Source organism: Heloderma suspectum, chromosome W (genome assembly GCF_057233095.1).
Source record: "Heloderma suspectum isolate Gila_16-S chromosome W, 16-S_ref, whole genome shotgun sequence".
NCBI classification, from domain to species: Eukaryota; Metazoa; Chordata; class Lepidosauria; order Squamata; family Helodermatidae; genus Heloderma; species Heloderma suspectum.
In genome coordinates this window covers 60,577,338-60,603,328 of record NC_139475.1, presented here as the reverse complement: position 1 = coordinate 60,603,328, position 25,991 = coordinate 60,577,338, and the positions used below count along the sequence as shown (strand labels likewise).

General features: G+C 44.3%; 1 pseudogene across 1 annotated transcript in view; it reads left to right on the top strand.

Annotated features, from left to right (window-relative positions):
* The window catches only part of LOC146334074 (scaffold attachment factor B2-like), a 38,298-nt pseudogene extending 12,787 nt beyond the window's left edge, over positions 1-25,511 (top strand). The window contains exons 9-15 of the transcript XR_014786410.1: positions 8,061-8,354; positions 18,414-18,551; positions 19,441-19,480; positions 21,411-21,523; positions 22,753-22,864; positions 23,954-24,020; positions 25,144-25,511. The product of XR_014786410.1 is annotated as a scaffold attachment factor B2-like (transcript). The remainder of the gene's footprint in view (positions 1-8,060; positions 8,355-18,413; positions 18,552-19,440; positions 19,481-21,410; positions 21,524-22,752; positions 22,865-23,953; positions 24,021-25,143) is intronic.
* The last annotated feature ends 480 nt before the right edge of the window (positions 25,512-25,991 follow it).

The following is a 25,991-nucleotide window of genomic DNA, read 5'->3' as shown; positions in this document are numbered from 1 at the left end:
GACGTGCAGGCTTGATCGGTGACTTCCAAGTTTAAACTTGGGAATGGTGAATGTTTCTAACTTTTTCTGCCCCCTCCCTCAGTTCTCTAGATAGGGCAGTAGGGGTTTTTGTTGTTTTGGCTGTTGATGTTGTCGTTCAAAGAATTTATAAGCTGTGTTTTAGGGCCAGGCCCTCACAAAGCAATGAACACAGAATGAATGACACAAGATGCATCAGGTAGGTGTTCAGTTACAGCGAGAAAAACTACTTTGAATTGAACAAGCCATTTACACTCATTAAGGAAAGGTAGCAGTAAAGATGCACATTTTCAAGGACCTCTTAAAGGCCAAGCGTACCAGAACTGTGGGACCACCAATGAGAGGGCCCTGTATCTTATCAGGTGGCACACAAGCAGGACGTCTGAAGCACATCTTAGCATATGGTTGGAATCATACAGCTGAAGGTGGACCATAAGGTAACCTGGCCCCAAACTGTTTAGTGCTTAACCCAAATGGTTTAGGGTTAAGGTTAACACCAGCATGTGGAATTGTTCCCTTAATACCCAAAGTAAATTGGGGAAATTACAAATGTACTAACTGTAGGGATTCCACCCGGCCTGGTCAGTAACTTGTTTTGCTGGAGAACCTTTTTAAAAAGGGATTGGTGCAGATATGAACCTCAACCTTCACAGCTATCCTCAGGCAAGGCCCAGCATTGCAGCTGCTTCTCCCTCCACGTCTCTGGATTGGAAATTGTGTAGGGGGCAGTCTTTAGTCCTTAGGAACTGCATGGGGCCTGAGGCTGTGAGTTATTGAGCTCCACATTGGTGGTTCAGGGACAGTGTTCCTGACTGGTGTTAATACCAGGGGTGGTATTTCAGGTGGTACTGTGACTTTCACACCACTCTGCTGGCTGGGGGAGTTGGATTGCAACTCCCAGCATCCCCCAGCCAGCCGTGCTGTACAGACTTACTTTGGAGTAAGCCCCAAAGAACACAGTGGGTATTTCTAGTTGTTGTTGTTATTATTAATTACAGTTCTATATTGCCCCATGGCCGAAGCTCTCTGGGAGGTCCACAAAGATTAAATATGCTTAGGATTTAATTGTAGCTATCGTGTAAAACAAATGCAAGTGGAAAACCCTTCCTGATCTATTACAAAGCACCCAAAGATCCATCAGTGGATCCCGTTGACCTTCTGCCTGCACCTGGTGTACCACCAGTGTTCTGAATGGAAGCAGATGTTAAAATGACAAAAAAAGGCCTTCTGTTGGCCTGTTGCATTTCTTCTGAGGGGACATGGGTGTCATTTCAGGAGATGTGCTTGTATCCACAGACCTGTGGGAGGTGGCGTGGTGACACAGGGCATAACCTTGAGCGTAGCTCCACAGGTGCCATGTTGCTACGAGGGTACAGTCAAAGAGAGATGTCATGTCTGGGAGTGGGCTAACTACCTCTTAGAGCTTGAAAAACTCCCTTTCTCCCTTTTCCTCCCTCCCCATGACAGAAGCTGTGGGCAAATACTTTACTACAGTGATTTTAAAATTTGGTAGGTCCCCAGGGTGGTGGTGATAAAACTGTTTCAGGGTCACCAGTCTGTCCTGTGGGCTGCTGGTTTGGCCACCTACACTGTGAAAATGATCACCTTCGATTCCTCTTGAAGATAGTATGAAAAGCAGCTGTTGCTCGAAACTCCTTGCAAACGGGGCACCCATGTATCCAGTAGCACAGCTCTTCCCCAACCCGGCGCCCTCCCAAAGTGCTGGACTACAACTCCCAGCTTCCTGGGCCAGCTGGGTCGGGATGATAGGAGTTGTAGTTGAGCACATCAGGAGGGCACCAGGTTGGGGAAGGCTGCTGTAAGGGAAAAACTGGAGGCTATAATGACAGGGTCCCTGGTATTGGGTACCTAGGCACACCTACTTTAAACAGCCTGAGTTTGGCCCGGATGTGGTAGGCGAGGTTCCTTTGGGGACTGAGACCAGAGTGTTCACATTCACCCAGATTTACTTAAATTCTATAAATAAGGATTAAAACAATGACATAAGCTAAATGCATTTATTAAAGAAAGATAAAGAAAAGTTTAACAAGCACACAAACCTTCCACGCAGCAACAAAGCAAAGATAAGACATACTCACAAAGCGCTACTTTACCATGAAGAGTAAAGGGTCTCTCTCCCAGTCTGAACCCTGGCTTCAACCATGGCCTGTAACATAGACCACAGTGTAGCAGGCTTGGCCCAGAGTAAAGAAAGAAGACCCAGATCTCTTCCGTGTACCCCGTTATATACCCGCGCAAAGTCGGTGCCCTTCCCTCTAATACATATTCCAAAATCTTTACAACTATTGGTCCATGTCATCCTATACGTCCCATCTCATGACACACTTCCCAAATATTCCCTCCTACCTCTTGTTTACTGCGAAACAGGTTGAAGTTCTCCTTTTATGTGGTCAACGGTTCCTTTTTTCGTCCCTTTATTTCCAAACAGGGGAATCCCAAACCACAACGTCATCTTCTCTATGACCTCTTACTTTTTACCCAGTTTCCTTATAAGGAAGACACAGTTGATAAGGTTGGAAGGGTATCAAAACATCTCTTATCAGCATCAGCATCAGCATCTAGCATGCTTTTAATACAGTGGATCTTACTTCCCTACTTGCCCCGTTGCCTATTAGCTTTAACCCCCTCCCCATATTGTACTCAAATGTAAATTGCAAGGCCCAAGAAAAATCCTTATGCTGCATTATTAGCATATCGAATCAAGTCTTCAGCTAGAGTCAGAAAGGAACTGAAGAGCTATCTTGCGCTCTTGGGGTGGAACTGGAATGTTTTTTTTAACAGCCACCTCATTTATTCCGCCCTGATTGTCATGCACAGAGTAAGCTCCAGCCAGATACAGCACTGAGCTTCTTCTGAGTGAGCATGAATAGGGTTGCACTGTATGTGATGAAGTGAATGACTGAGTTTGAGATTTCTTTAGTCCCATAAACATCCTGGTGGGATCTCAAGATGACTTCATATCCCCCTTTAATTTAAATCTGTGAGCCGTTTCAATAATTGCCTCTAAATATCTGCACTGCTGCTAGGTTTTACTCTGGTTGTATTTTTATTCTGTAGTTTTAATCTATTATATTTTATATTGTATTTTCTGTTGTCCTTTTGTGGTTTAATTTCGTGAACTGCCCAGAGAACTTTGGCTATTGGGCGGTATAAAAATGAAATAAATAAACAGCCTACTTCGTAGGGATGTACGAAAGTCACTTACCTTTTCACAGCTTGGCTTCGCGGTGGGGGGGAGGCGCTTCGCTTTTCCCCCCGAAATTCAGGCGAGGGGGGGGAGGCGTCCCGCCTCGCCCGGCCGAAATTCAGGCCGGCGGGGGAGGCGCCTCGCCTGGCCGAAATTCAGGCCAGGGGGGGGAGAAGCGCCCCGTCTCCCCGGTCGCGAAACAAAAAGTAAAAAAAAAAAGACCCCGTGATAGGCTACGTGACGATTTACGTAGCCTATCACGGCTAGATTTCCAAAGTCGTGATAGGCTACGTAAATCGTGATAGGCTACGTAAATCGTCACGTAGCCTATCACGGGTGACTTTAGAAGGAAAAAAAAAAGCGCGTACGCAAATGGCGGCGCCCATGGGGCGCCGCCATTTGCGTTCCTTATTTTGGCACGTCTAGTCTACGTAAAGATTTACGTAGACTACGGCGAAAATAAGGGCAACGCAAATAGTGTGCCCTTATTTTAGCTGTAGTCTGCGTAAATCTTTACGTAGACTAGACGTGCCAAAATAAGGAACGCAAATGGTGGCGCCCCATGGGTGCTGCCATTTGCGTAGGCGCTTTTTTTTTTTTCAAAGTCACCCGTGATAGGCTACGTGACGATTTACGTAGCCTATCACGGCTGACTTTGGAAATCTAGCTGTGATAGGCTACGTAAATCGTTACGTAGCCTATCACGGGTGTTGTTGTTTTTTTTACTTTAGGTTTGTTTGTTTTTTTGCAATGGCGGCGGCGGCAGCCAGTCAGGAGACCGGCCGCCGCCCCCGCCCGTGACGAAACGCCGCCAAACCGCCGCCGGGACCCACCGCCAAGAGGGACATTCGCCGAAGGTAAGTCCCATCCTGGGGGGGGGGGGGGGGGGGCCGGCGGAGAATTTCCCAACCAACTTCGGGGGGCCGAATGCATCGGCGCTTGGCCTCCCGAAGTTGGTTGGGAAATTCTCCGCCATCCATACTACTTCGTATGTCTGGTGAATATGATCGTGTACTGGAATAATGAATCATTTAGCTAAGAGCCCCCTGCTCTAACTTTGGAAATAGCTTAGATGCTATTCTTTAACTTTCAATAGGCTAAGAACAATGTGGATCTAAACCATTATTATTGTTTGGTTATATCATGATGTCGGTTGCTTGGTTTTTATCTCTTTTCCCATCCTGCTACTTTTTATCAAGCTGTGTTTGTACTCCTGAATATTATTATTTTCCTGATTTATTGTGTCTTAATGAACTTTCACTTGTGTGATGAATGCACAATAAAAAGACTAAAAGGCAAAATAGTAAAAAAAAAAAAAAGGGGGGGGATAATAAATAAAAGAAATGATAGTGCAGATTTGCTCATTTTCATAATTTGTATGGGCTGCAGAATTTGGATTACATGGGGCATGGTGTCATTTTATATTACAAGGGTATTATTATTAATTTTATGTCTATACCGCCTAATAGTCGAAGCTGTCTGGGTGGTTCACAACAATTCACAAAATCCCAAACCACAGATAAAAGATAATAAAATACAGCATAACATTTCAATATTCAGAACAATTTAAACAGCTAAAAACAGTTTCAATAAAATACTAGATGTGTTAAAGACAGCTGACAGAAATCCCCCATCATATGCCATTAAATGCCTGGGAGTAGGGGACAGTTTTAACCTGGTGCTGAAAAGTTGGCAGTGTTGGCACCAGATGGGCCTCAGTGGGGAGATTGTTCAAAAAATTGGGGGTCCACCACTGAGAAGGCCCTCTCCCTTGTTGCTACCTTTTGAGCCTCTCTTGGAATTGGGACTCAGAGGAAGGCCTCAGGTGTTGATTGTAGAGTCTGGGGGTAGGATCAGGTTGGGAGAGGTGCTCTATCAGGTATTGCAGTCCCAAGCCATTTAAGGCTTTATAGGTTAAAACCAGCACCTTGAATTGGGCTTGGACATACAGGCAGCCCATGGAAGTGGGACAGAATTGGTGTTATGTGCTCTGACCTTCTGGTCCCAGTTATTAATCTGGCTGCCACATTTTGCACAAGTTGCAGCTTCCGAACAGACTACAAAGTAGACATGTCCCTGATACAATCCAGTTGATTGTGCATGAAAACAAATTGAAATGCTCATTAAGCTTCATCCCCACCCCCCCGTCTTGCTGGTCGGGCTGGTTATTATTATTATATTTATTCATATCCCGCCTTTTTCCCAGTACTGGGACTCAAGGCAGCTTTACAATGTTAAAACTTATACAATTAAAACCTATAAATAGAAATAGAAATACAAGTGTACCAAAGTTAAAAAATATAATTAAATCATCAATATTAAAATTGTAAAAATACCCAAAGATTAAAAGACAACCACCACAACAAAAATAGTATCCATCCATCATGTTCTCACAGGTCCAGACTAGCTATCCCCAAAGGCCTGCCGGAACGAAAAGGGTTTTGCCTTCCTACAGAAACATACCAAGGAGGGTGCCACTCTCGCCTCCCTGGGAAGGAGTTCCAGAGCCTTGGGGCAGCCCCCGAGAAGGCCCTCTCCCGCGTTCCCCCCAGGTGAGCCTGTGAGGGTGGTGGGACTGCGAGAAGGGCTTCCTCTGAAGATCTCAGGGCACAAGTAGGCTCATAGGGGGGAATACGGTCCTTCAGATAACCTGGACCCGAGCCGTATAGGGCTTTATAGGACATGACCAGCACTTCGAATTGTGCCCGGAAACAGACCGGGAGCCCGTGAAGCTGTTCTAGCAGGGGAGTGGTTTGCTCCCTGTAGCCAGCCCTATGGGGAGTGGTATCCTCCCTGTAGCAGAGGTCTCGCCACTGCCTCCTTCAGGCAGGCTGGAACTCTGCCTTGACCAAGGGAGGCATTAGCCACTCCCCTTACCCACTCGGCCAGTCCACCTCTGGCGGCTTTTATGAGCCAGGAAGGGCAAGGATCTAGAACACACGTGGCGGCTCTCACCTCTCCCAGGATCCTGTCTGCATCCTCAGGCTGTACAAAGTGAAAAGTATCCAACAACACTGGACAAGCAGAGGCCACAGTTACGTCCACTGGGTCTGTATCAGCTATAGCGTCCAAGTCAGAGTGGATCCGAGCGACTTTGTCTGCAAAGTGCTGAGCAAATTGTTCACAGCGGGCTGTCGAGCGGTTTAAATTATCCTCTTGCAGGCTAGTGTGTAAAAGACCCCTAACCACTCGAAACAGCTCCGCTGGACGGCTCTTTGCAGAAGCAATAGTGGCAGAAAAAAACAATTCTTTGCTGCCCGTATTGCCACAGAGTAGGCCTTCAAATAGGCTCTAGCCCGTGTTCGATCGGATTCACTCCGAGTTTTCTGCCAAGGTCGCTCCAGTCGTCTTCTCACTCGTTTCATCGCCGCCAGCTCCCTAGGAAACCAGGGTGCTGGTGCGGCTCCACTTCGTGAGAGAGGACGCTCAGGAGCGATTGTGTCCACGGCCCTGGTCATTTCTCCGTTCCAGAGATCGGCCAGGGCTTCGACAGAATCGCCTGCCGAGGCAACAGGAAAATCCCCAAGAGCCGTCAGGAAACCATCCGGATCCATCAGCCTCCTGGGGCGGACCATCTTAATCAGCCCTCCACCCCTGCAGAGGTCCCGAGTGCCAGCAAGTCTAAACCCCACCAGGTAGTGATCTGTCCATGACAAAGGAACTATAGAGAGTTCCTCCACTCTCAGATCACCGTCACCCCATCCAGCACAGAAAACGAGGTCCAGAGTGTGCCCAGCAGCATGGGTGGGGCCAGGTACCTTCAGGGACAGACCCACAGTTGTCATGGTGGACATGAAGTCCCAACAGGCCAGCCTCAGCATGGATGTTGGAATCCCCCAGCACAACAAGCCGAGGGGTCTCCAACACCAGCCCCGAGGCTACCCTGGCTAGCTCAGGAAGGGAGACTGTTGAGCAGCGGGGTGGGCGGTACACCAACAGAATCCCTATTCTGTCCCGGGCACCCACCTTCAAATACACACACTCGAACCCAGCAGACTGCGGGATAGGGCACCTGGTGAGGGGGATCGAATCCCGACAGACCACTGCCACTCCACGCCCCCGCCCCCCAGGCCCTGCCTGCTGCTGGACAGAGAGCCCTGGAGGGCAGAGCTGAGAGAGGTTAAGCCCCCCAGCTTCGCCAAGCCAGGTCTCTGTAGTACAAGCCAGGTCAGTGCGCTCATCCAGGATCAAGCCCTGGATAGCCGTTTTACCATTCACCGACCTGGCATTCAGCAGCAGCAGTTTCAACCCAGGGGGTCTGTTGCCAGGGCCATCCAGGTTATTTGAACTGGGGGACAGTTTAGGGACAGTCAGCACCCTATTGTCACACACTCTGCCTTTAGAGTGTGACTGTCTCCCCCCTCCGTATCTCCCTCTGCCCTGTAGAACTGTAATGGCCGGTCCCTGGCTCCCAACACCTCCCCCCTTCTTTAAAGACACATCTCAAGTGCAGGCAGTCCTGCAGGCCACACTGAGGCAAACAGTCCCCTTCCCTCCTTTCAAGCAGGGGGACAGGCCCTCCCCCAAAGGGGTCACCCCCTTTGGTGTCACCCCCTTTGGCAGTGACACCCGCTGGCCGTGGTCCCGCCCCCACTGGGGCCTGGCGCTCCCACAGGTGTTGCAGCTGGGAGTGGGGTGGTGCTTGGCTGGACCTGGGTCTGCAAGGAGGCAGAGTAGAAGTCCCCCAGGTGGAGGCAGAGCTCCAGCAAGGCAGCCGCAGCAGGAGCACTGGATCCCACCTGCCTTGCAACACTGAAGGGCTCCCTCTCCTTGCAGCAACAAGGTTGCTTGGTTGACTTGTTCTCCTGAAAAGCTGGATCTCCTTTGAACACAGGGAACGGGAGCAGTTTTTAAGGGAGCAGCGCATCCAGGCTGCCCAAGAATGGGATGTGAGGCAGAGGCTCCAGCGGGAGCGGGAGCGGCTCCACTTCCAAAGGCAACGGCTGGAGTGGGAGCAGCTGGAATGGGAACAGCTGGAGTGGGAGCGGTTGCACATTGAGCAAGAGAGGAGGTGGGAGCAGGAGCACATCCAGCGGGAGCGGGAAGAGCTGCGGCGGCAGCAAGAACAGCTGCGCTATGAGCAGGAACACCGCTCCGCACTGAGGCGGCCATATGATGCTGATGAGAGGTGAGAGGGTTGGGCTGTGGCCCAAATACAGACAGTGAGCCTTCCCTCCCTCCCTCTCCCCCCCTCTCCCCCTCCCTCTCTCTCAAAATACCGTTACTGAAATCTTAACTTGCCCCTTCTGGAAGGATCCTTGCAACTCCTCAGCATTATGTCTCCACAGGACTTTTATCCATCATTGGGCATGCTCACACAGAGCGTCTCTTCCACCACGTGAGCCATAATCTAGCACTAGGGGGAAACAACATAGACACACAATACACATCATTACAACAACACACACAGGGATACACTAAAATGCATCTAAGATTATAAGGTATCTACCTTCGGTTCCCCCCTTCATGGATCACTGCCTTGTTGTGGCGAAGGGGCTTGCGTAACTCAGTGAAGCCATAAGCTATGCCGTGCAGGGCCACCCAAGACGGACAGGTCATGGCAGAGAGTTCTGACAAAATGTGGTCCACTGGAGAAGGAAATGGCAACCCGCTCCAGGATTCTTGCCAGGAAAACCCCATGGAACGTATCACAGGGCTAAAAGATATGACGCCGGAAGATGAGCCCCTCAGGTCGGAAGGTGTCCAATATACTACTGGGGAAGAGCAGAGGGTATTTCCAGGTAGCGCCAGAAAGAGTGAAGCGGCTGGGCCAAAGCCGAAAGGACACTCAGCTGTGGATGTGTCTGGTGGTGAAAAGGAAGTCCAATGCTGTAATGAACAATATTGTTTCGGAACCTGGAATGTCAGATCAATGAATCAAGGTAAGCTGGAGGTGGTCAAACGTGAGATGGCAAGATTGAACAACATTGACATCTTGGGAATCAGCAAACTAAAATGGACAAGCATGGGCGAATTTAATTCAGGTGACCATCATATCTACTACTGTGGGCAAGAATCCCTTAGAAGAAATCCCTTAGTAGCACTCATCGTCAACAAAAGGGTGGGAAAAGCAGTACTGGGGTACAATCTCAAAAACGATAGAATGATCTCAGTACGAATCCAAGGCAAACCATTCAACATCACAGTAATTCTGAGGTTGATCGGTTCTGTGAAGACCTACAACACCTTCTAAAACTAACACCAAAAAAAGATGTCCTCTTCATCATAGGGCATTGGAATGCTAAAGTAGGAAGTCAGGAAATCACCAGGATAACAGGCAAGCATGCCCTTGGTGTACAAAATGAAGCAGGACAAAGGCTAATAGAGCTTTGCCAAGAGAACACGCTGATCATAGCAAACACTCTTTTCCAACAGCACAAGAGATGTCCTCTACACATGGACATCACCAGATGGTCAATATCGAAATCAGATTGATTATGTCCTTTGCAGCCAAAGATGGAGAAGCTCTATACAGTCAGTCAAAACAAGACCTGGAGCTGACTGTGGCTCAGATCATGAGCTTCTTGTTGCAAAATTTCGGCTTAAATTGAAGAACGTAGGGAAAACCACTAAACCATTCAGGTATGACCTAAATCATATCCCTGATGAATATACAGTGGAGGTGAGGAATAGATTTAAGGGATTAGACCTGATAGACAGAGTGCCTGAGGAACTATGGACGGAGGTCCGTAACATTGTTCAGGAGGCAGCAACTAAATTCATCCCAAAGAAAAAGAAATGCAAGAAAGCAAAGTGGCTGCCTGAGGAGGCTTTACAAGTAGCTGAGGAAAAAAGGGAAGCGAAAAGCAAGGAAGAAGGGGGAAGATACATCCAACTGAATGCAGAGTTCCAGAGAATAGCAAGGAGAGACAAGAAGGCTTTCTTAAATGAACAATACAAAGAAATCGAGGAAAACAACAGAATGGGAAAGACTAGAGATCTCTTCTGGACTGCAAGGAGGTCAAATCAGTCAATCCTAAAGGAAATCAACCCTGACTGCTCATTGGAAGGACATATACTGAAGCTGAAGCTCAAATATTTTGGCCATCTAATGCGAAGAGAAAACTCTCTGGAAAAGACCCTGATGCTGGGAAAGACTGAGGGCAAAAGAGAAGGGGACAGCAGAGGATGAGAAGGCTAGATAGCATCACTGATGCAATGAATATGGACTTGAGCACGCTCCGGGAGAGAGTGCAGGACAGGAAGGCCTGGCATGCTATGGTCCATGGGGTCACGAAGAGTCGGACACGACTGAACAACTGAACAACAACAAAGAGATCTCTTCAAGAAAATCGGAGATCTCAAGGGAACGTTTTGTGCAAAGACGGGCATGATAAAGGACAAAGAAGGCAGGGGCCTAACAGAAGCAGATGAGATTAAGAAGAGGTGGCAAGAATACACAGAAGAACTATACAGGAAAGATCTGAATGTCCCTGATAGCCATGATACTGCGGTCACTGAACTTGAGCTGGACATCCTCGAGAGTGAAGTCAAGGGGGCCTTAGGAAGCATTACTAACAACAAAGCTAGCGGAGATTTTTATTTATTTATTTATTTATTAAATTTATTAATCGCCCATCTGACTGGTCACCCAGCCACTCTGGGCGATGTACAACCCACCATAAAACAATTTAAAACAATAAAATTTTACCATAATTTTTTTTTAAAATACCCTAACCCACCCCAAATGCCTGCATGACAGTATTCCAGCTGAGCTATTTAAAATCCTAAAAGATGATGCTGTTAAAGTGCTGCACTCAATATGCCAACAAATTTGGAACACTCAACAGTGGCCACAAGACTGGAAAAGGTCAGTTTACATTCCAATTCCAAAGAAGGGCAATGCCAAAGAGTGTTCAAACTACCGCACAATTGCGCTCATTTCACATGCCAGCAAGGTGATGCTCAAAATCCTACAAGCTAGGCTTCAGCAGTACGTGAACTGAGAACTACCAGAAGTACAAGCTGGGTTTCAAAGAGGCAGAGGAACTAGAGATCAAATCGCCAACATTTGCTGCATCATGGAGAAAGCAAGAGAATTCCAGAAAAATGCCTATTTCTGCTTCATTGACTATGCTAAAGCCTTTGATTGTGTGGATCACAACAAACTGGCAAATTCTTAAAGTGATGCGAGTACCAGACCACCTTACCTGTCTCCTGAGAAACCTGTACGAGGGTCAAGAAGCAACAGTAAGAACCAGACATGGAACAACCGATTGGTTCAAAATTGGGAAAGGAGGCTGCATATTGTCGCCCTGCTTATTTAACTTACATCATGTAAGCAGAGTACATCATGAGAATGAGTACATCATGAGAACTTACAGCAGAGTACATCATGAGAAACGCTGGGTTGGATGAATCACAGGTCGGAATTAAGATTGCCAGAAGAATTATCAACAACCTCAGATACGCAGACGATACCACCCTAATGACAGAAAGCGAAGAGGATCTAAAGAGCCTCTTGTGGAGGGTGAAAGAGGAGAGTGCAAAAGCTGGTCTGAAACTCAACATTAAAAAAATGAAGATCATGGCATCTGGCCCCATCACTTCCTGGCATATAGAAGGGGAAGAAATGGAAGCAGTGACAGATTTTATTTTCTTGGGCTCCAAGATCACTGCAGACGGTGACTGTAGCCATGAAATTAAAAGATGCTTGCTCCTTGGGAGGAAAGCTATGGCAAACCTAGACAGCATAGTAAGAAGCAGAGACATCACCTTGCCGACAAAGGTCCGTCTAATCAAAGCTATGGTTTTCCCAGTAGTAATGTATGGCTGTGAGAGCTGGACTATAAGGAAGGCTGAGCGCTGAAGAATTGATGCTTTCGAACTGTGGTGCTGGAGAAGACTCTTACGAGTCCCCTGGACTGCAAGGAGGTCAAATCAGTCAATCCTAAAGGAAATCAACCCTGAGTGCTCATTGGAAGGACAGATACTGAAGCTGAAGCTGAAATATTTTGGCCACCTAATGCGAAGAGAAAACTCTCTAGAAAAGACCCTGATGCTGGGAAAGACTGAAGGCAAAAGGAGAAGGGGACGGCAGAGGATGAGATGGCTGGATAGCATCACCGATGCAATGAATATGAACTTGAGCATGCTCCGGGAGAGAGCGCAGGACAGGAAGGCCTGGCGTGCTATGGTCCATGGGGTCACGAAGAGACAGACACGACTGAACGACTCAACAACAACAACAACAACATCCTTCGGTTCCCCTTACACAACGCATGCTTATTATTGTTCTCTGCTGCTTTTCTTAGTTGTATATCATACATTGAGTTCACAGACATTATCTCATTTCTCTCCTAATTTTTACAACTAAAAGAGAACCATCTCAAAGTTCAAAATCCACATACACAGATATCATTTTTCTCTATTTCTTGTACAAATTTTATAAAAGGTTTCCAATCTAACATAAATTTAGTTGTTGATCCTTCTTTAATTATAATAGTAAGTTTTGCCATCTCTGCCAGCTCCATCATTTTCATGATCCACTCGCTCACACCGTTGGTATGGTTTCATTCTTCCACTTTTGTGCATACAGTAACCTTGCAGCCGTTGTCATGTAGAGAAAGAGGGTTCCCCCCTTCTCTTTTACGTGTTTGTCCATTAGTCCCAGTAAAAAAGTCTCTGGCTTTAATTCTATAGTAGTCTTTAATATTCTTTGAACTAGAGACTGTATTCGTTTCCAAAATGTTTTAGCTTTTTTACAAGTCCACCATAGATGATAAAACATTCCATCTTGGTCTTCACATTTCCATCATTTTCCAGAAACACCCTTATACATTTTAGACAGTTTATATGGTGACACATACCATCTATACATCATCTTATAGAAATTCTCTAAGATTTGTACATAAGGTAACTTTTAGATCTTTTCCCCACATAGTTTCCCATTCTTCCATTAATATATTATGACCAACATTCTGTGCCCATTTTATCATTCAATCTTTTACTTGTTCATCCTCTGTCTCATACCTTAACATTAATTTTATATAGTTTAGCAATAACATGTTCATCATTTGTACACAACGCTGATTCAAACTCAGATTCTATTTGTTCAAATCCTCCATTTTTCTTATCTATTTTGAACCTTTCCTTAATTTGCAAATATGAAAACCATTGACAGACATGACCTTCTCCCAATAAATTTTCCCTTAATTTTAATTTATTGTGACGATTCTAATAAATCATTATATCTTAACCATTTATGCATGCTTTCAAATTCTCTTCTATGCATTACTTCTTGTGAGGATATCCAATGTGGTATTTTTTGATAAAACCTTAATTTATATTTATTCCAAATTCTTAATATAGCCCGTCTTATGTAATGGTTATTAAAATCGACATTCACTTTTGTTTTATCATACCACAAATAATCATGGCATCCATATCTCAAATCATGTCCTTCTAATTCTAAAAGTCTTCTATTTTTCAACGTCACCCATTCTTTCATCCACACCAAGCAGCAGGCAGAGAAATAGGTTTTCAAGTCTGGTAATCCCAAACCACCTCTTTCTTTTATTTTTATTTTAACTCTTGGTTTTTTTGCTTGCCATATAAACTTCATTATGTCTCTCTGCCACTGCTTAAAAGGTAAATCCGATGTAATAATGGGTATCATTTGAAACAGAAATAACATTCTAGGTAGTACATTCATTTTAATTGTTGTAATTCTTCCCAAAAATGATAGCTGTAATTTTTCCCATTTTAATAGGTCTTGTTTAATTTCATTCCACACTTTATGCTTTTTCAAAATAACTATGTTACAATTCATATTTGTTAGAAGGATTCCCAAATATTTTACTTTCTTTTCAATTTGGAAGCCTGTCTTGTCCAAGAAAATCAACTTTTTCTTGAACATTCATATTCTTTGTTAAGATTTTTGTTTTCTGTTTATTAACTTTGAACCCTGCCACTGCTTCAAATTCTTTTAGTTTTTTCATTAAAATTTCAATTCCTTTTAGAGGTTCTTCCAACATGAACAGTCATCTGCAAAAGCCCTCAGTTTATATTTCTCCTTTTTAATCTTTATTCCTATAATTCAATCATCTTGTCTTATATCTCTGTTCAATAATTCTAAAAGCAATATAAACAGTAGCGGTGACAATGGGCAACCTTGTCTTGTTCCTCTTTGTATCTCACAAGGTTTAGTCAAATCCCCATTTATAATTATTTGAGCCTTTTGAACCGATTTCACCGATTTTATAAAGTTTTCTCCAAAGTCCAGTTCTTCTAATTTTATTTATTTATTTATTTCTATACCGCCCAATAGCCAAAGCTCTCTAAAGTCTTAATTAAAAATTTCCAGTTGAGATTATCAAATGCTTTCTCTGCATCTAAAAAGATCAGAGATGCCTGTTTTTCTGGGTGTTTTTCCAGGTATTCCACCACATTCAAGACTGTTCTTACATTATCTGTCATCTGTCTCCTAGGTAGGAAACCACTTTGATCCTCGTGTACAAACTCTTGCAATACTTTCTTAAGCCTTTCTGCCAAAATTGTTGTAAATATCATATAATCATTATTTATCAATTAGATTGTTCTATAGTTTTTTATCGAGGTCAAATCCTGTCACTCTTTAGGTATTAATGTTATATATGCTGTTTTCCATGTTTCCGCTATCTCCCCCTTTTCTAAGATACTGTTCGTCATATTTTTCAATGGTTGTGAAAGTTCTTCACACTTCTTATAATATAATCCTGATAGTCCATCTGGTCCCGGAGTTTTTCCCAATTTAATTTTTTTTATTGCTTCCATCATTTCATTTGCTGTTATTGGGCCATTCATCATTTGTTTTTGTTCCTTAGTATTTTTTGGTAAGTTTTGTTTATGAATATATTTATCCATTAATTCTGGGGAGATATCATGTATTTTATACAGATTCAAGTAATACTGATGAAAGACTTTCTGAATTGCCACCTTATTGGTAATTCTAATCCATATTCCCTTATTTTCACAATTTTTTTTTTCTTTCTAAGTTTATAGGCCAACCATCTTCCTGGTTTATTAGCAAATTCAAAATTTCTTTGTTTTACAAAGTTTAATTTTTTTTTGCATATCCTGAACTGTTAACATCGATAGTTGTTGTTGGAGTATTTTAATCTGTTGGAGAACACTTAACTTTCCTGGTTTTTTCTTTAAGAATTCTTCTTTCTCTTTTATCTGTTTTAAAATATTTTGTACTTTTTCTTCTCTTTTCTTTTTCAATTACGTATTTTGTTGTATAAAATAACCTCTCATATATGCCTTGCTTGCATCCCAAACTGTTCGAATATTTGTTCCCTTATCCAAATTCAATTCAGAGAATTCTCTCAATTTCTTTTTAGTGTCTTCCACAATGCTTTTATTTTTAAATATCATTTCATTCAATCTCCATCTAAAGGTAGTGCTTCTTTTCACATACAACATAGGGTTATGGTCTGAAAATGATCTTGGTAGAACTTCTATTTTACCCACAGTTATGGCAAACTCTTTGGTTGTCACAATCATATCAACCCTTGAAAGTGATTTATGTCTTTCTGAAAAATATGTATTTGAATTTCCATTTTTGTCTCTCCATACATCTACTAAAGCCAAATTGTCCATCATTTCAAAAAAGCTTTTAGGTAATTTCCCTTGATTACTCTTTATTTTTTTCTCCAATATTCTATCAATTTGAGGCAAAATCACCCCATATCAATCTCCCATTAAACACCAACTGTCAAAAGTTAGATCCACAAGTTTGGATAAAAGATCCTCGTAGAATTCTGCTTTATGGTCATTAGGTGCATAGACCCCTAAAATCAATGTTGATACGCCATTCAATGAGATTTTAGCTCCCACAAAACGTCCTTGTTCATCTGACAATACTAATTCCGGTCCCAAATATGGCTTAATATATAGCACTACTCCATTTTTCGTTTTTCGGCTTGCAGTTAAACTCTTCACCTAATTTTTTGTTAATTAAGTATTTAATATCTTCTTTCTTAATATGAGTTTCTTGTAAACATATTATATCTTTCAATTTTTGTAAATAATGAAATATTTTATTTCTCTTTTGGTGAGCATTCACCCCATTAATGTTCCAAGTTAAAAATTTATAATCCATCCTCTTTATTTTTATAATCTTCTTGTACGTCAAGTTATAAGTCTATCCAGTCTTTTCCATAAGTTTGAAGGAACTTTCTTGCTTTTTGAAATGAGTTCAGCTTATATCTCTGCTCTCTTTAAGATACAACCACACCTTCTGGAAATTCCCATCTAAATATGATCTTTTTCTGTTTCAGGATTGTTGTTAGAAATGCGTAATCTCTCCTTTTCCTCAAAAACCTTCCAGGAATTTCTTTCGTGACAATAATCTCTTTACCCACCATCTTCAGTTTGGTTTTATAGTGTTTCTGGAGAACTGAATCCCTTGTAGTTTTCTTTACAAAATGGACAATAATATATCTGGGTAGACCTTTTGTTTTTGCATATGTTGAATTCAGTCTATAAGCTTGATCTATTTCCATGATTTTTTCTTCTTTGTTCAAAAATACTGTCTTTACCAATTCCGTTCTGAGGTCAGGTCCTGTGCTGCCATAACTTTCCGCAACCCCTCTAAAACGTAACAAACGTTCCTTGTCTTGGAGTTCAAACCAGGCCAAGGCATCCTGCTCACGTTCTAACTCCGTGGTTACAATTTCTGCATTGTTTTCCAGTACTTCCACTCTGTTTGTCATTATTTTAAACTCTTCTTCTCTCTGATTTAATGCAGCATCTAATTTCTTAATTTCTTGTCTCAATTCTTCCTTCGTATCTTTAATCTCCTCCTTCACTTCCAATCCTTGCCTCTCCATCCATTGTTCTGTGCGTTGTTCAAAGGTGCCCATCCTTTGTTCTATGCGTTGTTCAAAAGCATCTATCTTTTTACTTATAGCATCTATAATATTCTGTGTTTGATCATCCAAGGCCATCTTTTGTATGTCTTGCTTCTGCTCAGGTACCTCTTTCTTACTTATAGATATTGTTTTCACCTGTAATTTTGTAGCTCCCGTCGGGGTCTCTGTTAAAGAGCCTTTCCTGGATTTACTAATCCTACTCTGTAGGCATCTCCCAGGAATTCACTCTGCTGTGTGTTATTCTAATATCTTTTGCTGGTTTATCCAAATCATAGAGCTAGATTGCTGTTATTCCAACATCCAAATAGCATCTCCCACAGTATTAAAGGAATCACGTACTGCTTTCTCTTCGGCATCTGGCCAAAGCCAACACTAGCATATTCCAGGCTTTCTGCCAAAAGTTTGTTTATTTTAACTTCCTCACTTTCTCAAGGTCGTTCAGCAGAAGATAGCAACTGGACAAAAACATAGCTTTCAGCCATATTATTTCAAACATTGAAGCATTCAAACAATGCTTTAAAAGAGTAGAAAATAAAATAAGCTGTAGTACTTATTTAGAAGAATGTAAAATTAAACAGTCTTAGTACTTTATTTTTTATTTTTTTTGAGAGAGAACCTCTTGAGCTAAATTCACGTTGTAAAAGTCTGCAACTCCTTGATTTTCGTTCCGGTTAGATTTATACAACTACCATACTTTCACTTTTTGCTGTGCCAGGGGTGCTTGCTGGTAGTTTAAGTTTACAAATACTATCTAAGATTGGAGCTCGTCTGTCCTTGTAGTCTCTTAATTAATCAAGCGTTTCAAAACAGCGTTTCAGTAGATGATTAACTCCGGCAATTAACGTTAGCTTTGAGCCCTTTTGCTCCTTCGCAAAAGCAGCTATTCTTCTAAGATTTCATCTGGATGATACTGTAGGCTTCCCCTTTATTTTCCAGGGGAGGAAAAAAGGTTTCTCAACCTTTTCACCGCTGTTTGAAGAAAGCAGCCTACGGAGCCCCACAAGTCACTGCCAGAACAACATGGCTCCCCTCCCCGCAAAAGGACACAGCTGTTCTAAGCAAATTAATGGGGGCGCTATGGGTGAAACGGGGTCTGTAACAAAAATTGTTTTGAGAATGAGTGGGGACCGTACAGTATTGGAATGCAAAATAACATACAGTCCTGGGCAATCTGTTCTCCTCCTGTAAGAGTCTCCTTTCATACCCTGCTCTGTATACCGAGGCTTTATAATGTGGAATTTCAATATTTTTTAACAAAAGTTTAAAACAAAACTAAGCAAGCAGTTACCAGTCAAACATCCAGAGAGTTGTCGAATATGCTGTCCTTGCAGGCGTGACAATTCGTACTGGCCCAAGGCGAAGCGTATGGCCATGGATGACAGATACCATTCTGACTTCAGTCGACAAGTTCGCTTCCATAGTTTTGACCACAGAGATCGTAGTCGGTACCAGGACCATCCGGTGGACAGGTAACAACGTCTTCCCTTCTATCTCCTGCTTCTTTGGAAACTGAGGAAACTCTTGGCTGTTCTGTCTGGGAATGATGGGACCTGTAGTCCATCACATCTTGAGAGCACCATGTTGGGGAAGGCTTCTCCAATGAGTATTTTTTTCAGTGTTCTGGGCAGTTAGGATTGGAACCAGCCCCATTGGAACTGCTAACGTTCTTATTGCTGGACAGCCTTGTTGAAGCCCTTTAGGGAAGGGACTGCGTAGCTCAGCAGTAGAGCAGGTGCTTTTTATGCAGAAGGTTCCAGATTCAATTCCTGGTATTTCCAGTTAAAAGGGTCAAATAGCAGGTGATGGGGAAAACCCTTCTACGCCAGAGCTGCTGGAGAGCTGCTGCCAGTCAGAGCGGGGAATATTGGGCCAGATAGCAAAGAGTCTGGCCTGGATCAGGCCAGCTTTCTCTGTTCCTAGAACTGATGGGCTGCTTCTGTTTCTTGACCTTGGCTGCAAAGCTGTTGGATTCTTCCCTTACTGCGTTTAGAGCTTTCGGCGTACTCCCCAAACTGCAAAGTATGAAAGTGATATTCAGGTGTTGTGAAAACAGAGAACCAGGAATGGCTTAGTTTTTTGCTGTGTAGCATGTGAAATGGCCATCAGTCACCCTGGTAGATTGAATGAAGCTTTTGTAGCACACGTGGGCTTAGCCTTCCAATCAGACCACAAGAATTGCCACATCAGTCTGTCCCAGCACTGACCAGCCAGATCTCCAGAAAGCTGCTAGGGTGGTAGTAACAATTTTCCTGTTGATTTTTCTCCAGCTAACAAGACCTACAGCAGCACAACTTGTTTCCAAGGCTTCCCTGCCTATGCGCATTAACGTTGGATTCCTTCCCTTCCTTGCCCCCACAGGAGAGAAAGTTCAAGGATGGTGCCAGATCGAGATGGACAGGTACGTGCATATTAAGCAGTGTCATTGTCCAAAATGCCTTTGCCATCCCTGGAAGGCTCTGACAGTGGTCTACAGCAGCCTTTCCCAACCTTCCCCCGCCCCCCGGATGTGTTGGACTGCAACTCCCAGAATTCCCAGTGGCCACCCTGGCTGGGAATTATGGGAGTTGTAGTCCAGCACATCCAGAGGGTACCAGGTTGGCTCTGGTTTACAGTCTTCTCTAGTCTGGGAGTTCCCAGAGTGTCTGTATCAGGCTGAGGGTGTGCTGCGAGAATTTAATTAAACAATGGCTGCAGCAGGCCCAGAGCACATGGCAATAGAGGGAGATGCCTGCTTCCTCTCTGCACGATTCTTGCTCTAACATTGGATCCTTCTACATGCTTATGATGGGGAGGGCCAGTTCTGCCACATTTTTGTATTGGGTGTGATTGGAGCATTTCAGCCCCTTGATGTAGCAGGACTACGCCTGGATAATTGACTCATGCAGAAACAGAAGTGTAGTGGTGGTTTCCTCTGAAGGCAGACAGTTCTGAGCACACTCTGAAAATCCAGTGAGGTGTACAAGTGAAGTGTAGCCTCCAAATTTAACTGAGGGGTAAAAAAGAGTGCCTTGGTCAGCAGAAGTTTGGAGACCACCAACCCTGGGTGAAGCAGGTAATGTGAATTCTTTGTCTTCCTCCGGCCTTCCTCTTGGAAGGAGAAACAGATTGCAAATAAAATGAAGCGACCACCCCGTGACTTGTGCTGGTATGTGAGATTCACCATGTACCGGAGGTCCATTCAAAGATCATTCTTTTCCTGGGGATTTGGTAACTCTTGGGTGTTGCTGCATAAGGGTGGCTTAAGGAGGACCATTTTGAAGTCATTTTGGCGAGGCACATTCCCCTCATGTTGGCTTTACCACACCCAAAAGTTCTTGAAGTTGGACTTCAAGATATCATAAACCTGAGATCCATAAAAGAGAGCTATGTGCCCAGCTAAAGATTGGCTTTCTTTCACATCTCTTCAGTAGTTCCCACTGCCAAAGAGACCAGCCTTTTTCTTCATCTGGCTTCAAGTGAGGCTCTCGCTTTTATGCATAAAATTTGTTCTATTTTAAATATGTTTACTCTGCTTTTCCCACTAAGAAGCTGCTCAAAGTGGCTTGCAATAACATTAAAAACCAAGACTGACAACAATAATTAAAGGCAACGATAACATAGTAAAAAATAAAATAAAAATCCAAACCCAAGAAAGTAAAGAGGTAGCGGAAGATCTTACATACCAATTTACACAGATGGAAAAAATCAGTGCAACTATAATAGCTCACACTTTGGACAAGCAAAAGCCCAACATGCCTTTATTTGGATCCCAGCCAGAGAGTTCATATTCCCCTTTTTCACATGCTTGTATGTCCCTTGCCGATTGTAGCATTGGCTTGGGTGTGTGAACAAGCCATTATGGGTCATACCACGAAATTAGGTATTTCCTCACCCCAAGTCAATTTCAATTTTATTTCTATACCCATTTTCTCAATTACTGCACTCCAAAGTGGGTTCACCATGGATGTAGGCACAACGATATAATAATTCATTACAAAAATGTACAAATGCAGAGCTTTTCAACAGAGTTGGTTCACATGATCTGCTGCTTGTAGTCAAGCACTGAGAAAATGGAAAGGAGGCTGGAGAAATGCCAGTTGTGGAGGTTTCAGGGTTAGGCAGGCACATCCATTTGGCACCACCAGCTTCCAAGACATGGAACTCCCTCAGGCATGTGATCTGTCTTTGCAGTCAGGTGGCAAACAATGCCTATTCCAGCCAGTGTGGTGGCTAGGGCAGTGGTGACCCATAGGTCGGATCAGGCCACCTACGTTGGTACAGCCATGCCTCAGCTTTTAAGGCTAACCCCTTAAGGCTTCGTCGTCACTTTGCAGAGCCTTCTGTTTCAGCAGTATCCTGACGAACGGCACGGAGGGCCTGATCGCCACTTGCGGGACAGCTGGGCAGGTTACGGGTCCGAGAGGAGGCTGAGCAAGGGGCATGGGTTGCCACCCCAGTCCCGGTGAGTGTACGTCAAAGAAAACACTCATTTGCTGGGTGTGGTGGCGCTTTCCAGAGCGGGAAGGGGGCAGGTCCTCCTGGGATCCCTGGGCATTGCAGAATGCAGCACTGGCCCTGACATTGAGCCCCTTGACAAGCCAGAGAGTCTGAACAGTTTGCTAAAGGTGGAGAAATGAGGTCTAAGGACAGCCCTGATTGCCAGCCTGAAGCTCACAACCATCCTTCAGTTGAAGGATTTTTACCCCCCCCCCCCCATCTTTCACAGCCACTTACAAAGATCAATCACTAGACAGTTTTTGCCCTTGGGTTTGCCATCTAAAAGACATAACACAAAAGCAAAAGGCTTTGGGAGAGAGAAAGGGAAAAAAGCAAGCTCAGGCACTAGTCCTCAGTTAAAAGTTCTTATAATGACCAGCAGAGAGGAGCCAGAAGTTGCTGGTTTCTCAGCAGAGCTGAGGCAGCAGCCCTGTTTCCCTTCTCTCCCTCTGCTGCAGCCTGATGGAATGGCTGTTACCAGGTTGATGGAGGGAGGAGCCCAATGGAGGTGGCTTCTCAGCAGAGCTGATGGCAGCCCTATTTCCCTGAACTCCCTCTGCTAGAGCCAGATATAATGATTGCTGCTGGGTGACAGCTCTCTGTGTAGATACTTTTCTCCATGAATTTCCCTAATCACCCATGACGGTGACCTTCATGATGTCTTGTGACAGTGAGTTCCATAAATTTTAATTTCTTGCATGAAGAAATATTTCCTTCTGTCCTGAATCCGCTTTGCATTGCACAGTTTTTCCTCATACGCCATGTATACCCACATACATGCACATACATGCCTGTTTCCCTTCTGTGTGTACATTTCCAGTATTGAAGTAACTCAGTTTCGAGAGAGGAAATTTAATCATGAAATGTTTCTTCCTCCCCATCGTTGCCTTCTAGACACTGGGGTGCCCTTCGCTCTGTCTACTAGGAGGTACAGTCTTTTGCAGAAATACTTGGCTGGGTTGACCTAGGAGCCCCATCCCGGTTCCAACATAAGAGAGCCATTGTTTCCTCTGCTTGTGGATTTTTGCCCCAGGAGAGGTGGCCTTAGTGCAGGATCCACTTTCAGTGTGTATCATATTTACATATTTAGGGGAAGGGCTATAGCTCAGGGGTAGAACAGCTTTGCATGCAGAAGGTCCCAGGTTCAATCCCTCGCATCTTACCCCCCTTTGCGGTTTTCTCTTCTCTATCCAGAGATGGGCGTGGCTGGGAGATCACAGCAGCAAGCTCGAGGGCCATCAAGATCATTCATGGTCAAGCAATATGGATGGAGGCATTATGGGACGGGACCATGAAAGATGGCAAGGTAGGAGCCTGGCTTCTGTTTGCAAACATGTTTCGGGACGCTCCTCCTCTCCGGCTCCTAAATGTTTTTGGTAAACTCAGGTGGGGCCATGCATTTCAAAGCCAATTGGCCCTCAGGTTCTGATGGCAAAAGTTAGGGTAGTTTTTCTGTCTGAAAAGGATCCCCACCCCTTGCCCCCGACTCCTCTTGCCGTGGCTTCAGGACTGTGGTAGGTATGTCTGTTGCTGGGAAATCTGTTTCTTTTTTGGCTCGATGGGAGTTCTGTGGTGTGTATGACTTGCTTTGCATCTGCGAGCTGAGCTGCAGGCTATCCCCCGAACTCCAGGAACTTTTTGTTGCAACTTTTTGGAAGGTTCTTTGAGTTTCACAAATTTCAGCTGAATTTGTGCAAATTACACAAATTCAGCTGTATTTTGTGCAAATTCAACTGTATTTTGCGCAAATTGCAGAACCTTCTCAAAATGTGCAAAATTCCCAGAAAAGCCCCAGTGGGTGGGGGAAAGGCAAAGAAAACTCATTGAACTCCACCCTCCCAGACAGATTTCTCCAACATCCCTAGTTTGTGGACAGAGAAGTCCCAAGTTATGATGAGCCCCATTCATCAGCCTCGCAGCTAACCTGATCCATGGGAATACAGTACTGTTCTTAGTACTGTACTTCAGTGTGAATCTTATTTACACATTTAGGGAAAGGGACCACAGATTGGTGGTAGAACACTGGGCTTCACACACAGAAGGTTCTAAATCCAACCCTTGGCATCTCTAGTCAAAAAAGGCTCTCTGGTAGCAGGTGATGGGAAAGACGCTTCTCTTCGCTTGAGATCCTGGAGGCCTGCTCTCACTCAGAGTAGACAATTCCAGGCTTTGTGGACAAAAACGTCCAAGTCTATATAATGGCAGCTTCCTATGCTCTTTGGGACAATAGGAGGCTGACCACAGAGCAGTATAGGGTTTTATGGGCTGAGCCCTGCAGAAGACTATAGAAAGTGTAGACCCATCATCCTGGCTTCCCGCTCCTACCATCTGAGAGTTTAAAAAAAGTGCAAGAATTCCTTAGTGACTCGCTTACCCTTTCCTTTTCATTTGTTAGGTGGTGAGAGGAGTGTTCCCAGCCAGACGGGGCCTAGTCATGTAATAAACAGAAGAGGAGTATCAGGGTAAGAGTAACTTAAAGGATTCCACTGTGTCCATTCCCACCCCCCAAATTTTCTCCACCAGGAAGTCAGTTTAAAGGGAACTTGGGTTGTGGTTGAAATTTTGCAACCTTGGGAGGAAAACTTGGCATGTTCAGAAGGAGCTGAAAAAAGGAGCATGCAAAACTATGCAGCGTCTGGCTGCGGTTTGAATAGGTCATGCCATATTTTGTCTTTCCCTGCAGGCCCCCTTTTGGCACTGTCTGTGATTTTATCTTTGGGGCTCAGTGTGAGCTTTCTTCTTGCTTGTGGGCACTTCAGCCAGCTGTGGGTCTTGAACTGGTGGCCTGAGGGAAGCCCGGCAGGGATTCAGTCTGTGTGTCACCCCCACACCAGCTCTGCTGGGGAAGCCTGTTTAAGCCGGGGTAGGTTAAATTGTATTCCCCTGACTTCCCTGCAAAAAACTTTGGATGGCTCACTTTCCTTCCCTGCTGCCCATGCCTTGCCCTCTTCAACTGCACAGGAGCCCAATCTGACAACAGACTATTTCAGCCCCTTTCAAACAGTTGCCCGAGGCCATGAGAACAGCTTCCCCATGGTGTGATCCCATGTTGCTGGTGTGTGTCTGTAAAAACTCCAACCACATGGGAGGGGGCAAGTATGTGGGTTTCCCCCAGTGAGCAGTACCCTTTCCCAGAGGGCAATTACCCACTGTTGCTCCTGAAAAGCAAGCTGTCAATAATCTTGCTACAGTGTCCTTGATTGTGTATCAAGAGAGCCAAAGCAAAATGCTTTAATTTCACAATTCCCCTTAGCAAGGTGGGTTGTTGGTTTTTGCCCTGAGAGCCATGAAGGTGTGTTGCGTAACTAGAGGTTTTGGATCATGCTCCTGGGCATTATAAAGGCAGTGTTCAGTTGCAAACAGATACATTTTAATTGTTCTTGTCAAATTGTATGCATCCTTGCTCAAGAAATATTTGAATCAGAAAGTTGGAAACTCTATTTAAACCCTTTTCTTTTTTATTTTAAATGGATCCACCCTTGAGCAAATGCAGTCAGCCCTCAAAATGAGAGAGGCCTCTAACTAAGAAAATGCAAGATGTTGCAGAACCTAAGCAGAACGTTATTTTTTTACTTTCACCCATAGGCCTGGAGGGTTCATACAAGGTGGAGCCCAGAACCCAGCAGCACAAGGAGCCAGTCTGCAAAGTGGCTTTGTAAGCCAGGATAGAACGAACTGACCCAGTGACCCTCATTTCACTCAGCGCTATTGAAGACCTTTCACTTTTTAATGCTGTGTGGCAACAGCATTGAATTTTATTCCCTGGTCATTACCTTGAACATTTGTCACTGAAACAGAAATCCACTGTTTTTCTACCTTCTCATAGCTTGCATATGATGTGAACTCAAGTGTGTGTGTTTTTACCCCCCAGCCCGAACATGTTCTTATCTGGACACTACTCAGTTGTTTCGGAGGAAACTTTCCATTTTCCATAAACAATAAAGCTGTATTGTATCACGCGTCTGTTGGTGAAATCTCTGATGCTGATTGGCCGAGCTGCTGTGATGGCTCAGAGAACTTAGAAGGTCTTGCAGTCTATCTTCCATGAGGGAAGGGGAAGTAATCAGTTTGGCTGGGATTAAAATTGTACACAGCATGACTGAAGACTAGGAAAAAGTATCAAGTGTTAGTTCAGAGGCTGAAGGGGGAGGATGTAGAGTAGACAATAGTCTGTGTGAGAGAAGAGCTTGACAGAAGGGCAGGTAGAGAACGGAGCTTGAAAAGAAGGGCAGAGGAGGTCAGGTGTTGAGGCAACAGAGGGCCCTGTAGAAACAGCCCTGCTTAGGATCAGGAGAGGCTGTATGCCCTGCAAGAAGGAGAACAGGAGTGCCAGGGAGGAGTGTTGAGGGACAGAATGGCTAAAAAGTTGGAGGTGGCCTGAATAGAAGGAACTTCAGGAAACAAAGAGGTGGAGAAGCCAAGGGGAAACCATA